Genomic DNA, 13,807 nt, shown 5'->3' with positions numbered 1-13,807 from the left:
TAGATGTAGCCAACTTAGTTGATGAAGGAAGAGTTTGCAGCTTAGTAGATGAAGTGGAGGTCACTTATGTCAATGATGTGCAAAGCTAAGTGGTAGCAAAGAGTGATTGGATGTTTGGGTTGGCACTGGTGGTCACAATCAAACTTGTTAAAGCTGTCTTCACACTTGATGTTGTTACTAGTTTGCTTGGAGAGTGAGGAAGTGAGGCAATGACTACTACAACTATCTTAACTAGATCTATTTCCTAATCATCTTGCTTTTCTTCCTCGATAGCCTCTTGTCGTTGATCCTCTTCATCTTCTTCGTTGTCAAAATGAGTTACTTCTTTAATATTTTCTTCATCATCTTTTTCGTTATCCTCCTCCTCCTCATCATCATCATCTTTAACATCAACTAGAAAATCACTTGGTTTATGTTATAGATAGATATTTTTCCAAGTGTTTGTTGCATTCCTTACAACATGCTCAATGTCTTTAATCAAAACCAGACAAGTATTTAACATTAGAGTTAATTTTTCTTCAATGATTCTTTTACCTCTGCATCTGATATGCTTGATAATAGTTGCCTCAAGGTTTTCCATATATGTCTTTGACAGTTTGCATGGAAAATTCCCACTTGGCTTGATCTTATCCAACAAAATACTAGGGAGCTGAGAAGTAAGTTGGTCTAGTGAGTATTTCCACTTACCCATTTTGTTCATCACCAAGTCTTCAATATGCTTCTGCTCCTCTGCTATCCTGATTTCATATATTAATGCTTTAAAGTTTGTTATACCTGCTCCTTCCTAAAGTTCTTTCAGTCTATCTTGGAAGATGGGTGGAGGTTTTTTGAATATAATATCTCCTCCTTCTTTATCAGATTTCTTCCTTGAGGATCTTTTAGTAAATACTGTAGTGGATGGCTTGGCTAGCTTGGTAATAATTACCTTTCCTTTCTTCTTTCATGGCTCTTCTTCCTTAGATTCTTCATCCTCTACTTCCTCATCCTCACCTTTTCCCTCAGTCAACAAAAGGGTTGAACTGGATTTCAGTTTTGCAATTCCCTTCTTTCCTTTGTTTACCACTTGAGGAAGCTTTCTTTGAAGTTCAATCCGGGCTTTTGCTTCATCATATGTGCCAAGATATGTTGCCTTAGGATCAAATAGCTTTTTCACAAGAGCTTCAATGATATCTTTAGTCTCATCAATATTAACCTCATAACCAAGAGGTTTTACCTACGTAATTCTAGACTTAACTACGTGAATGTACACTTTGTCACTATCCACCATGAAACATACATCATCCTTATGATCCTCAACTAGTTTCTTGGGGATTAAGAACCTATTGTTCATTTTCTCTTTGAATGCATCAAAATAATTATCCTAATACTATTGTAGTTTTTACCCATTTCATCAATAAACTCATTTATCTGATATAACACAAGTACATCTTTTCTCCAAATGACAGTGCCTTTTGAAGGGAAGAATATTTGAACATAAAAGAATAGACAAGTTAACAAGGAACCAAACTTACACAAGTTATTCTTTGATGTCCTTATGCTTTCCATATTTTTGTTGAACTGTCTCAATAATAGCTCGGTAAGGTTGAATGATAAATTGTTCTTTACCACCTTGTATGCCAAGTCCATAGCTTCACATGACACAATATTCAATCTGCTAGAGCTATATATCTTGTGCACAATGATGTGAATACCAAACTTTAGTTCCATATCTAAAACACTACTAATTTTCATTCCTTTGTCATCCCATTCTACTAGGGTTTTCTTTTCAAGTTTTGTCTGACCTAGAGTTTTTGTCATTTTGGCTTTGGATAGCATTGGGAGACCAGTGATTTGATGAATCATCTTCATTGTGATCAACACTGGTTGTTCCAACCACAACTATCCATTATGCACCCGACTGAGGATAAACCTAATCCATTTAACTTGAAATTCATGGGGCATGTGAGGGATGTGACTTAACCCTTTGGTTTCTAGGTGTTGGTGCTTGGGTTTCAAAACTCTATTCACACAAAGCTTATCTAGGGAATCATCCATTTCCAATGTACCATTCTCTTGAATAACACATTTGAAATGAGTGTGAATATCATTGATCAGAAGTACCTATGGAGGGATTTGAGATTGCACTCCACTCAGATCTAGGGTTTCGGTAATCATAGGAATGAGCTTGAAATCTAGTGCTTTCCATTCCCCTCCATGAACCAACATGTCAGATCCTCACTTAACCTTGTTATTGTTGAATGCCATCTTCACTCAGTAGGGTTTGAGAGAATTCAAAAACTTTCATTGAAAATTCACTCAAATCGCTTGAAAGCTCTGAAGATTGCACTTCGCAATAGCACTCGAAATTTCATGGTAAGAAATGACTTTGATTTCATGCCTTTTGTTAAAATTTCAGCATAAATGCTCAGTACGAAAGGTAGATAGACTGACATCATGTTGATAGATTATTATCCACTACTTTGCATTGAACACTTGGCGAAGTCTTCATGACTTGGTAACCATATGCATCTTTATTACTCTCGACCTCGCTTGGTAGAGTTTGTGAGCCAACCTCACTCGGTAAAGAAGATAACTCGGTAGACACTTCTACTTGGTGATCCCTTTGTATCCTAAATACTGATTTGGATCATTTTTTTTTTTCAATCTGGAACTGTTTTGGATGTCTTCTTTCATAGCATAGTTCCAGTTTCTCCTTTGAGAACTTAAGTAGAAATGGTAGAGTCACCCAATTCTTGAGTGACTTGATCACCATTACTTGGACTTGTATCCTTGGTAGACTTTGGAATCCATTGCTGCCTCATCTGTTTTCGGATATTATTAGCTTTTGCCCTTTTCTCATCTTTAGTTCTACTAGTATTCATGTAGTTCTTGGCAAGATGACCAAGTTCTGTACAAATAAAACATCTTTTAGTAGTATCTCTTTTTCTCAAATGATACTTTACACAATTTATACCAATGTATCCAAATTCTCCATAGTAATGAAATCTGCACCAGGTGTTGTAGTCCCAACCAAATATTGCTTTTACAATTTGCTCTGTTAGATTCAATATCTTGGTTTTGTGTTTTTATGACTTGTGTCTATGTTTCTTACATTTGTGACATTTGCCTTCAAATCTTGGTTTCTCGTTGCATTCATTAGCCTTATGACCATGCTAATTGCAATTGTAGCTCTTTCCATTGAATTTTTCTTTTCCATTGCTCCAACATTTTTTTGATGTAAGGCCTATCTTACCACAATGATTGCAAGTAGGTCTTTGATTTTTCTGAGCTCCTTTCTTAGATGATTCTCCTTCTTTTGTATATCCAATTCCTACCTTTACTTTTTGTCTATAGAGGTTTTTCTCATTCAATTGATTCACACCTGCTTGGGATTTCATCATTCTTTCATTGATTTGCCTTTTAGAGTTAAGATCATTTTGCAATCTTTCATTGATTTTCCTTTCAGAATTTAGATCATTTCACAATCTTTCATTGATTTTCCTTTCAAAATTTAGATCATTTCTTATTCTTTCATTTTCAAATCTTAGGCTCATGATTTCCTCATTTGCATTGGAGAGCTGATCAATAAGGTTTGCTTGCTGAAGCAATTGGTTCTAGATTTCATTGTTCCTTCCATCTATCTCTTCTTTTATCTTGTTCTTCTGCTCCATGACTTCACATAACCTTACTGACTAAATTTCTCACTCTCTTTTTAGTTTTCTTACTTCTTCTTACAGGGAACCATTATTTTGTAGGATTTCTTTGATTGCTTCATTGGATTCATCTGAATTGCTTGAATGGAGTTCTTCAATTCTTTCTTCGATGTAGAGATGATCATTCATTTGAATTGCAAGTTCTTTTCTTCTTTTTAGGGATTGAGAGAGTTGCTCCTTTGCTTTCTTGAGTTGGGCAATGGCCATTTCCAAATCTAGCTTCTCATTGTCAATAGCTTTGTCAAGTCTAAATATCTCCATGGCCTTGATCTTTGCTCAAGCTGTTAAACTTTTCTTTTAAGAATCACAATGCTCTAATACTAGTTGTTGGAAATATTCAAGACTATGCTAAGCTACTAAGAGGGGAGGGGTGAATCAGTAACTTTTGGAACTTGAACAATTTCAACTCTTAATCTAACAATCCAATTAGCATTTAAATCCATCACATATAATTTGATCTGATTGCATGCATAAGAAACTAAAAACATGAGAGAATTTATAACACTGTGACACAAAGATTTGGTGACCCATAAACCTTCCAAATAGAAAGTAAAATTGGGGTGGGGATGATACCCAAAAACTTTAGTACTATAGTATAAGGTTAGCCTGTTAAAGCTTACATTGATCACTTTTGATGATCCACTGTGTTAGGAGCAATAAAGATAGCTAGGTCCACCTTGTGAAAGGATTTACAAACATACAATTAAGTATGCACTTAGTAAAGAGATCTACAAAAGACTATTAGGTTTACCTTGTTAATGGATTTGATTGGTCCATTTGTTAGGATGGAATAGTAGATGATTTTTGATCTATAGTTGGGTTTGCTGAATGAGATTCCTTTAGGTACAAATCACCTTGATATGATAGATATGACTTTGCTGGTCCTTATACTGTTGTAGCCTTTGTAATTCACTCTTTCTACTCTTCTCTGATTATATTCACTTACATTACATTCACATCTTTATCATACTTGGATATGATACAATATATATATACCAATCAAATTATACAAATTACAAATTCGACCACAATACAAGTTAACACAAATATTACAAAGTCAGCCCACATGAAGACACTCAGGTTCTGAAGACTAACTCGGTGAGGTTTTGATACTTGAAATCCACTGTCAATATTGGGCATCGTCATGTACTTGGTAGACATAGAAGCTCAGTCCATACTGATCACTTCCAAGTAGTCTTGAACTTGATTTGCATTGGTGCCTCGGTAGATACTGTGAAACTCATCATATAAACTGAATCACTTATTTACCATGAGAAGACTCGATAAAAACTATCATCTCAAGCTCGATATAAACTAAGTCACTTGGTTAACATTGAGTATCTTGGTTAATACTAGACTCGCATCACATACACTGTAAACTCAGTGAACACTGCATAGCTCGACTTGCACTAGTAAACTCGACATACATTGAGATGCATGGTTTAAACTACTGATCTTCACTATAATTGTGACTACTCGATAACCACTAATATTTGTCCAAAGGACTCGATAACAATTGTAGAACTCAAAAATAACTAAAATGCTTGGCAAACACTGATAGTTGTACAATAAGCTTGGTAGCTAAATACAATCTGAATAAGTGTGTGTCACTAATAACAAACTTGACTGATATGTCAACACATATGTAGGAAAAATATCAAAAATCACTGCGAGTATTAAATCTCAAGGAGGAACCAAAGAAGATGATGAGGTTATATGGAAGATATTGAAGACCTTGACACCACCATTTAAGTCAGCAGTTTAAATGATAGAGTTGTTGATATCTTGTACCAAAGATTTTACAAAGGAGACATTGCTTGGAAGACTTGAAGCAATTGAGAATGAGCTTAGATAGTCTAGAGAATTGACTAGAATAGAAATAGCTTTTAGTGCCTTGAATATTTGACCTAGTTTATCAAGGAGCACAAGTGCTAGAGGAGACTTTTCTAGCAACAACAGATCTAATGAGGATAGAAAGATTGAAGAAGGAGTAGCCATTCTAGTAAGGAGAGAAAAAGATGGTAAGAAAATATTTAAATATTGGACTTGTAATGAATTTGGTCATTATGCATCTAAGTGTCCTAAAAGAGAGAAAAAATGTAAAGGAAATTTCAAACCTAGAAGAGATAGAGAATGTTTATATGCAAATAAAGAAGATAATTCTGATGAACAAGCATTAAGTGCTAGTGATGATGAAATAGGATTTGTAGCAATCAAAGAAGAAAGCCCATACAAAGTAGCTTTGATATCATAGGTTGAAAAGAAATCTGATTGGATAATTGATAGTGGTTGTTAACATCATATGAGTGGTGATATGAACAAGTTTTTTAACTTCAAAAGTCAGGATGGAGGCATTTTCAGAGTTGGAAACAATGCAACATGCCAAGTTAAAGGTATTGGATCTATAAATCTTGATGGTAATACTAACACTGAGGATATATATTTTGTTGATGGTTTGAAGCACAATCTTTTGAGTGTTGGACAACTAGTGGATAAAGGCTATCAGTTGCAATTCACATAAACGATATCCATGATTAGAGACATTGATGGAAAGGTAATTGGAACAGGAACCAGATCTAGAGGTAATGTATTTTAGTTGAATCCTACTAAAATGACATGTTTGGTTGCAAAGGTAGATGGTAGTTGGTTATGGCATAAGAGATTTTGTCATATAAAGTTTGACAGTATTGTGAAGACTAGTAGTATGTTTGTAGTTAGAGATTTGCCTAAGATTGTAAAACCAACTATTACAATTTGCAAGGAGCATGTTTTGGCAAAGCATAACAAAACTTCTTTTCCCAGCAAGAAGTTTACTACAGAAAAATTGGAGATTGTACATATAGATCTCAATGGTCCTACTAAGACTAAAGGATTTTGTGGTGAAAGGTATTTCATGATTTTAGATGATGACTTTTCTATAATGATGTGGCTTGCATTTCTTAAAGAAAAATTGGAGGCATTTGATAAGTTCAAGATATTCAAGAATAGAGTTGAGAATGAATCAACATGAAGATTAAATGTTTAAGATCAGATAGAGGAGGAGAGTTTACTTCAAATGAATTTAATATGTTTTGTGAAGATAATGGAATCAAAAGATATTTATCAACTCTGAGAACCCCTGGATAGAATTGTATAGCAAAAAGAAGAAACAGGTCAGTAACAGAAGCAATAAGAGCTATGTTAGCTGAGAATGATATATCCAAGATGATTTGGAGAAAAGCTATGAATACAATAGTCTACACTATGAATAGAGTATAGGTTAGGAAAGACACAAACAAGACCCCTTATGAACTATGGTTTGGTCACTCACCTACAGTTAAGTATTTCAAAATTTTTGGTAGTAAGTGTTATATTAAAAGAGATGATGATATTGGTAAGTTTGATGCCAGAAGTAATGAAGGTATGTTTCTTGGTTATTCATTGAAAAGAAAGGCTTATAGATGTTATAATTTGAGAACTAAGACTATTATGAAAAGTGAAAATATGAAAGTTGATGAGAAATTCAAGATAGAAGAAAGAGTAATTGATTACAAATCAGATGATGATGTTGTTATAAACCAAGGAATGATGAAGTATTCCTTGAGACTAACAATGATTTTTAGAATGAAGGAGATCTGAGCCAAGAACAAAGCTCGAAACCTTCAATAGAGCTAAGAGTTGAGATAACAACTCCTACTTTGGGTAAGAATATGACAAAGAATCATGCACTCGAGAAAATAATTAGAAGTAGAGATAAAGGCATGATGAAAAGAAGTAGAGTCAATGAAGAAATATGTTTGATAGCTCAAGTTGAACCTAAGAATGCATATGAAGCATGTAAAGATGACTATTGGAAGCAAGCTTTAGATAGTTAAGAATGAGGCATGGGAATTGGCCCCCAGACTAGCAGAGAAGAATGTGATAGGAACTAAATGGGTATTTAGAAAGAAGATGAATGAAAAAGGAAAAGTTGTAAGGAACAAGGCAAGATTGGTATGTAAAGGTTACTCGCAACAAAAAGGAATAGACTATGATGAGACCTATGCTCTTGTGGCTAGAATAGAAGCTATAAGGTTATTCTTAGCATATGCAGCATATAAGAAATTCAAAGTGTATCAGATGGATGTCAAGTCAACATTTCTAAATGGAGAACTTGAAGAAGAGGTGTACATATAGTAGCCTAAAGATTATCCTTTGATAGATGACAAGGACATAGTATGCAGATTGAAGAAAACATTGTATGGCTTGAAGCAAGCACCCAGAACCAAGTATGCAAGGTTGGACAATCATTTGAAAAAGCTTAAATACAGATAGTAATCTGTATTGGAAAGAAATTGATGATGGATTAATGATCTTGGTAATATTTGTTGATGATATCATATTTGGAGGAAATGATGATGAAAATGACAAGTTTGCAGAAGAAATGAAGAAGAAATTTGAAATGAGTATGATAGGAAAAATTAAATATTTTCTAGGATTACAGATTGTACAGGAGAAAGAAGGAATCTTTATTTTTCAGACTAAGTTTTTGAAGGATTTAATAAAATGGTTTGGTTTGGAAACATGTAAACCTATTGGAACACCTATGATAATTGGACACAAGTTATCTACAAAGGATGAGACACCTACTATTGAGAAAAAGAAGTATAGATATATGATTAGAGGATTGCAATATTTGACTCACACAAGGCCAAATATAGCAAATGTAGTTGGAATTGTTGTAAGATTCCAAGCTGATCCCAGAGAAGCACATTATGCAATAGTCTAAAGGATATTTAGATACCTAAAAGGAACACTTGAATTTGGATTGTGGTATGATAAGTCTAATGATTTTATTTTATGTGCTTATACTGATGTTGATTGGGAAGACACCATGGATGATAGAAAGAACACTAGTGGTGGATCCTTCTTGCTTGGAGGAAGATTGGTTTCTTGGCTAAGAAAGAAGCAAGATTGTACCTCACAAAGTATAGTATAAGTAGAATATGTTACAACAACAAACAATTGCAATCAAGTTGTTTGGATGAAGTAGATGCTGAAGGATATAAAGATAGAATTCAACGAGTTTCTTGTCATACATTGACAACACAAGAATAATAAATATGTCTAAGAATCCAATGTTGCATTCTAAGACCAAGCACATTTCTATCAAGTGTCACATGTTAAGAGAGAAAGTTGCAAAAATGGAAATTAGATTGGAGTATGTGAGCACTAAAGAGTAGATTGCAGATATTTTCACTAAGCCTCTTCCCAAAGAGACTTTTGAGTATTTGCAAGGTATGGTAGGAGTTATGCCCCTTCCTACATCAAAGTAGATGATGCAAGAGTATATTAGTCTAGTGTAACAGAGCACTATTGTTTGTTTGGACTAAATTCTAATGCTTCCTGTATGGGGGAGTATTTGTGGTGGAAAAAATCATCTAGGACTCTTATTGGATGTTTTTTTTTAATAGTGTCTTTGGACACTTGAGCTAAGTAAGAATAAATTGTTATAGAGTTTGATGGTTGTTGAAACCTTTGACATTGATGTCAATGGGGAGGGGGGGAAGTTGCATGAAAAACAAGTACAATTTGGAAAGCATAGAAAAATAGTTTGATGTAAAGCATATTGAGGTATATCAATGGGGGAGAAGTTGGAGAAGTACAACATGGGAGAGTGATTGACGAAGAGGATTTGAAAAGAGAGGTTAATAGTGTTTTGCAGTTGGTATTCTTGGAATTAGATATTTTTCATCTATTTTTCCATCAATTCCAAAGGGGGAGATTTTTGGAAGCATGAATGCTGATGATATTCCTATGGGGGAGTATTGTAGATATGTTATCATGATGATATGTTACATTCATGACTGTGTTTTTCATTAATGTCAACATACCAATTTTTTGTGGTCTTTGACAGAAGAACAATAGAAAGATCAAGTTAGTACAGATAGATCATTGAGTACTTTCATTAGTGAGGTCAAAGGGAGATACTACTAAGTGTCTAGTATATGTAGCTAACCTTAGAAGCATAAGATATTAAGTTTGGAAGAAGTAATGCAAGTTTTGGTAAAGACTATTCTGAGATAGATTTTATAAAGGCATGTTCTAGTAAACTTGTTATATCTCTTAGCAAAATTTTTATTCTGAGAAGCCAAAGTTAAAGATGTGAAGAAGACATGTTGGTGATGACATGGTTAAGTTCACTTGTCATAATGCTACATGTATGAAAAGATATTCAAGTTGTAAGGTGAAATATTAATGTTATTGCTAAGTGTAACATGTTCTTAATGTGGTCCGATAATAATTAATTGAGAAGGTGTAGTGACTAACTCAAGGAATTGTTTTATGGATTTGATATAAAGGAAGGACATTTTCCTTTATCATGAGTATAGAAGAGAAGTGATTATAAGAAGCACAAAGAGAGGAATGCGAAGTTGAGCCGAGCAGAGTGGAAGTGAAGGAAACTTCATTGCCAAGGTTTTATTGTGTGATCTGAAGTTAGATACTTGGATTCAAGGTTCGTGACCTAGTCTACAAGGTCTGATAGTGATTGGTCTGGTTGATAGAACATAGAAAAGAGAAACTTAATAGTAAATTACTTGTTTGGGTAGAGAGCTCTTCTTGTAATTGAAATTGCATGTTTGGGCAGAGGGCACTTCTTGCTTAAATTGTACTACAACTCCTAACAGGGTTGGCACAACTCCTTATAGGGTTGTCACAACTCCTAATAGGGTTGGAATCTCCTAAAAGAGACTCATATCTACTAAATGTTGTAATAGACTCCTAACAGGGTCCATCCTCTAACAAGGAATATTTATATTAGTACATCATCTTGTGGGCATCATTCCCACTGGGGTTTTCCCTCTGATCAAGGGTTTCCCTAGTTAACATGTCTGGTGTAATTATCTATGTGCATCTTGTTATGGTTGCTATTTACTTTGGTTGAATGAATAGGATTCTTTAAGGTTGATAAATTTTTTAATTATTGGATAACTGATTCACCCCCCCTGCCATTTATCTTGGTGGACTATTGTTTCTTACAATATTTTGTGCATTGGTGTTGAAATTATCTTCATAAGAACTCAACTTTAACATTGTTGAGATTTATTTTGTAGGCATTTAAATTCTACATATAGGTGATAAGCTTTGTTGCATAGGTGATGATTGTATTTTTTAGAACATGTAAATATAAATTCTATGTCAAAACGCTAAAAAATACAAGAAAATTGTTAGTAAGGTGTGGGCACCATGGAGGGAACCATTTGTGTGTGTATTTTGTATAGAAACCATCATTAAACTTGAATTCATTTTTTTTTCAATTTGAAATAATTAGTTCTATCCTAATTATGCAATTAAAAATGAAAGATTCATAATCATTTCATGGATCTCTAACCACAAGGACTTAAAGTCCACTCTCAAAAAAATAAAATACTTATGTGATAACTTATATAGGGCAAACCCACAATAGCAGTTCTCACTTTTTGTAATGAAGAAAAGTGACAAAAAGTTGAAAATGTTATTTTCTAGGGCTTTTAATGGAGCCAAGGATTCATTAGAAGTGTTGGAGGTAGGATCTTTGAACAAAGCCTCTTGTACCCACCTGTACAAGGGGCTTTGTTCAAAGCCTTAATATCACAAAATGCCCTTATATATTCTAATATTTTAAACTTTAAACCTCATTTTTATTATTCAGATTTCATGGAGTAGGGTGTTATAGCAATACACATGACATAAATGGCTTGCATCCACACTCTAATAGCATTTTTTGCCTCTCTCAAGCATCCAGTGTTGGTTCCAATTGATACTGAGAGAGAAGGGGGGGGGGGGGGGGGGAGTGAATTAGTACCAATTTCAAAACTAGTTATTCTCTTAACCATTCCAAATAAACTAAACAATAACCACTTAACTAATAACACCATAATAAATGCAACAAAATAGAAGTATGTAAAATTGCACACAAAAGAATTCATCAATAGGCACATAGATTTGTATGTAGAAACCCTCAATGAGAGGATGAAAACCATGGTGGGGATAATGTACCCACTAGCCTTTTATTATAGATAAAAGGTTGCTTGATTAAGAGCTACAACTTTTTCTTTCTGGGAACACATTTAGTTAAGAATGACTGGAACTTGTTAGTAATACAACCATCCTATTAAAGCTACCTTGTTATAGGATTTTAGTACTCCTTCTGAGAGGTACCTTGTTATAGAATTTGTCATATGCTTGCTACTGAGGCATGCCCGATCAAGAGCTTACAATTTTTTTACAATGGTTAGAAAGCAATCAAATATGATCTTATACTATATGGCACATCTTTCCTTGATATATCTCAACTATATATTTAGAAGATACCTTGATCTTCTCTTTCCACTTAGGTGATTCATGTGATAGCTTATTTATCAACTATTTATTTCTCTACTTGCCACTATCTGGTAGTTCAGATAGTTGCATTGGCTTGATATTTCTCTTTGTTATTTTCTTTGTTCAATAATACTCACTCTACTCCATCTTCTCATCTCCTTTCCTTTTGACCTCAACTGACACACACACTCTCATGCTTACATACATTATATGTGTGTGTGTGTGTGTGTGTGTGTAACCTTATATTTATGGGTGTTAAAGCCCTACAAAAATATCCCACTCAAAATAGTGAATTCAAAATTTGAATTACACTACTAAGTAGTTCACAAGAAGCTCATGACACCAACATCATAAGATCTAGACTAGTAGCCCCACTAGTCTATGCTAGGTCTAACCTCAACTTCTTTGTCCTTCCTTATTTCCTTCATTTTGTCACAATAATAATATCATTGTAATGATTTCCATGTCTAGTTCTTCCTTGTGATAGTGTTGACTCATCATGTTGACTATAATTATCTTCATCTCCTTTAGATTGATGTAGATGTCTATCGATAATCATGAGATGGTTTTAGTGTGTATAATATTTAGAACACCAACTTCCTTTGTAATGCCAATGAGACATGTAGGGTCAACAATACCCCCCTTCAGAATTTATGGCAAAACTTACAATCCTTCTTGATTTGATCATCTTTGTGCTTTAACTTTCTTGGATTGATACCAATATAATATTCATTGATAAGTGAACTTAACCAAAAAAAGCAAAAAAAATTCACTTTTCTTCACCACTATCCTTGTGACTCCCCTTGTCTTTTTTTATCTCTTCATGTGTGCTTCCTATACTATTTTATGCCTGAATTGCTCTGTATAGTCATTTTCTCTGTTGATTTAATCTTTTGGTGTCTAACCTATATTCTCAATATATTCTTCATTATTAAGTATATTCCCCCTTTCTTCTTTGTATTTTCTCTTCCTTCTATTGCATCACCCACTTTTTCTTTTTCTTTTTATACCTTTTATATCTCCTCATTTCTTTTATATTTCCCTATTCTCCTTGCTTTTATATCTCCCCCTTTTTGTCATCAATGAAAAAGGGTCATAGAATGTTCAAGTAACTTATTTTTGTAGCATCCAAGTTTTCCTATCATAAGTGATGGAGGTTCTTGAGTGCTAGTGCAAGGATTGTGACTTTTGGTAGGTGGCTTTCTATGTCTTTGATGGTATCCATCTATTGGAAATTTGATGAATAGTTTTTCATTGACATCAAAATTACTGTCAAAGTAAAGTTGAAGTCACTATCGAAAAAGGTATAGAAGGAATTATCAAAGAATGTTTATCAGAGAAAGTCAAGGTGAAAGTTTATCAGCAAACTTATAAAGGAATTTAGAGTTGATCTAACCCTAAGATCTATGGTCAAGACAAAGATTAGGGTTGTTGATCACAATGATTTAAGGAGGAAATTAAAAATGAGAGAGTGCGAGAAGGAACAAGAGACTACGAACAAGAAAAGTGAATTGATTAACCAAGAAGGGAAGGAACAGGTTGATATGACAAGCTTAAAGAGATTCAAAATATAGGTCAAGTTATCTTGTATATTACCTAATTATTTTTTGCAATATTTACAAAGTCTCTTATAAGATTGTTGAGTTTTTTTGTAAACTCGTGTTAAAGCCTCTAACCGAGTGAATGCCTAGACAGGTAGGATAAAATCTCTTAACAGAGTAGTCTTAATAGGATAATGATACAATTAGAAATATATCAATCACTTTTAATAGAGGTGTGTTTCTCAAAAGGAA

Source organism: Cupressus sempervirens, chromosome 4, assembly GCF_028749045.1.
Source record: "Cupressus sempervirens isolate cs-2001-9-10 chromosome 4, ASM2874904v1, whole genome shotgun sequence".
Lineage (NCBI taxonomy): Eukaryota > Viridiplantae > Streptophyta > Pinopsida > Cupressales > Cupressaceae > Cupressus > Cupressus sempervirens.
The sequence above is the reverse complement of the archived record's forward strand: the minus strand, read 5'-3'. Positions refer to the sequence as shown.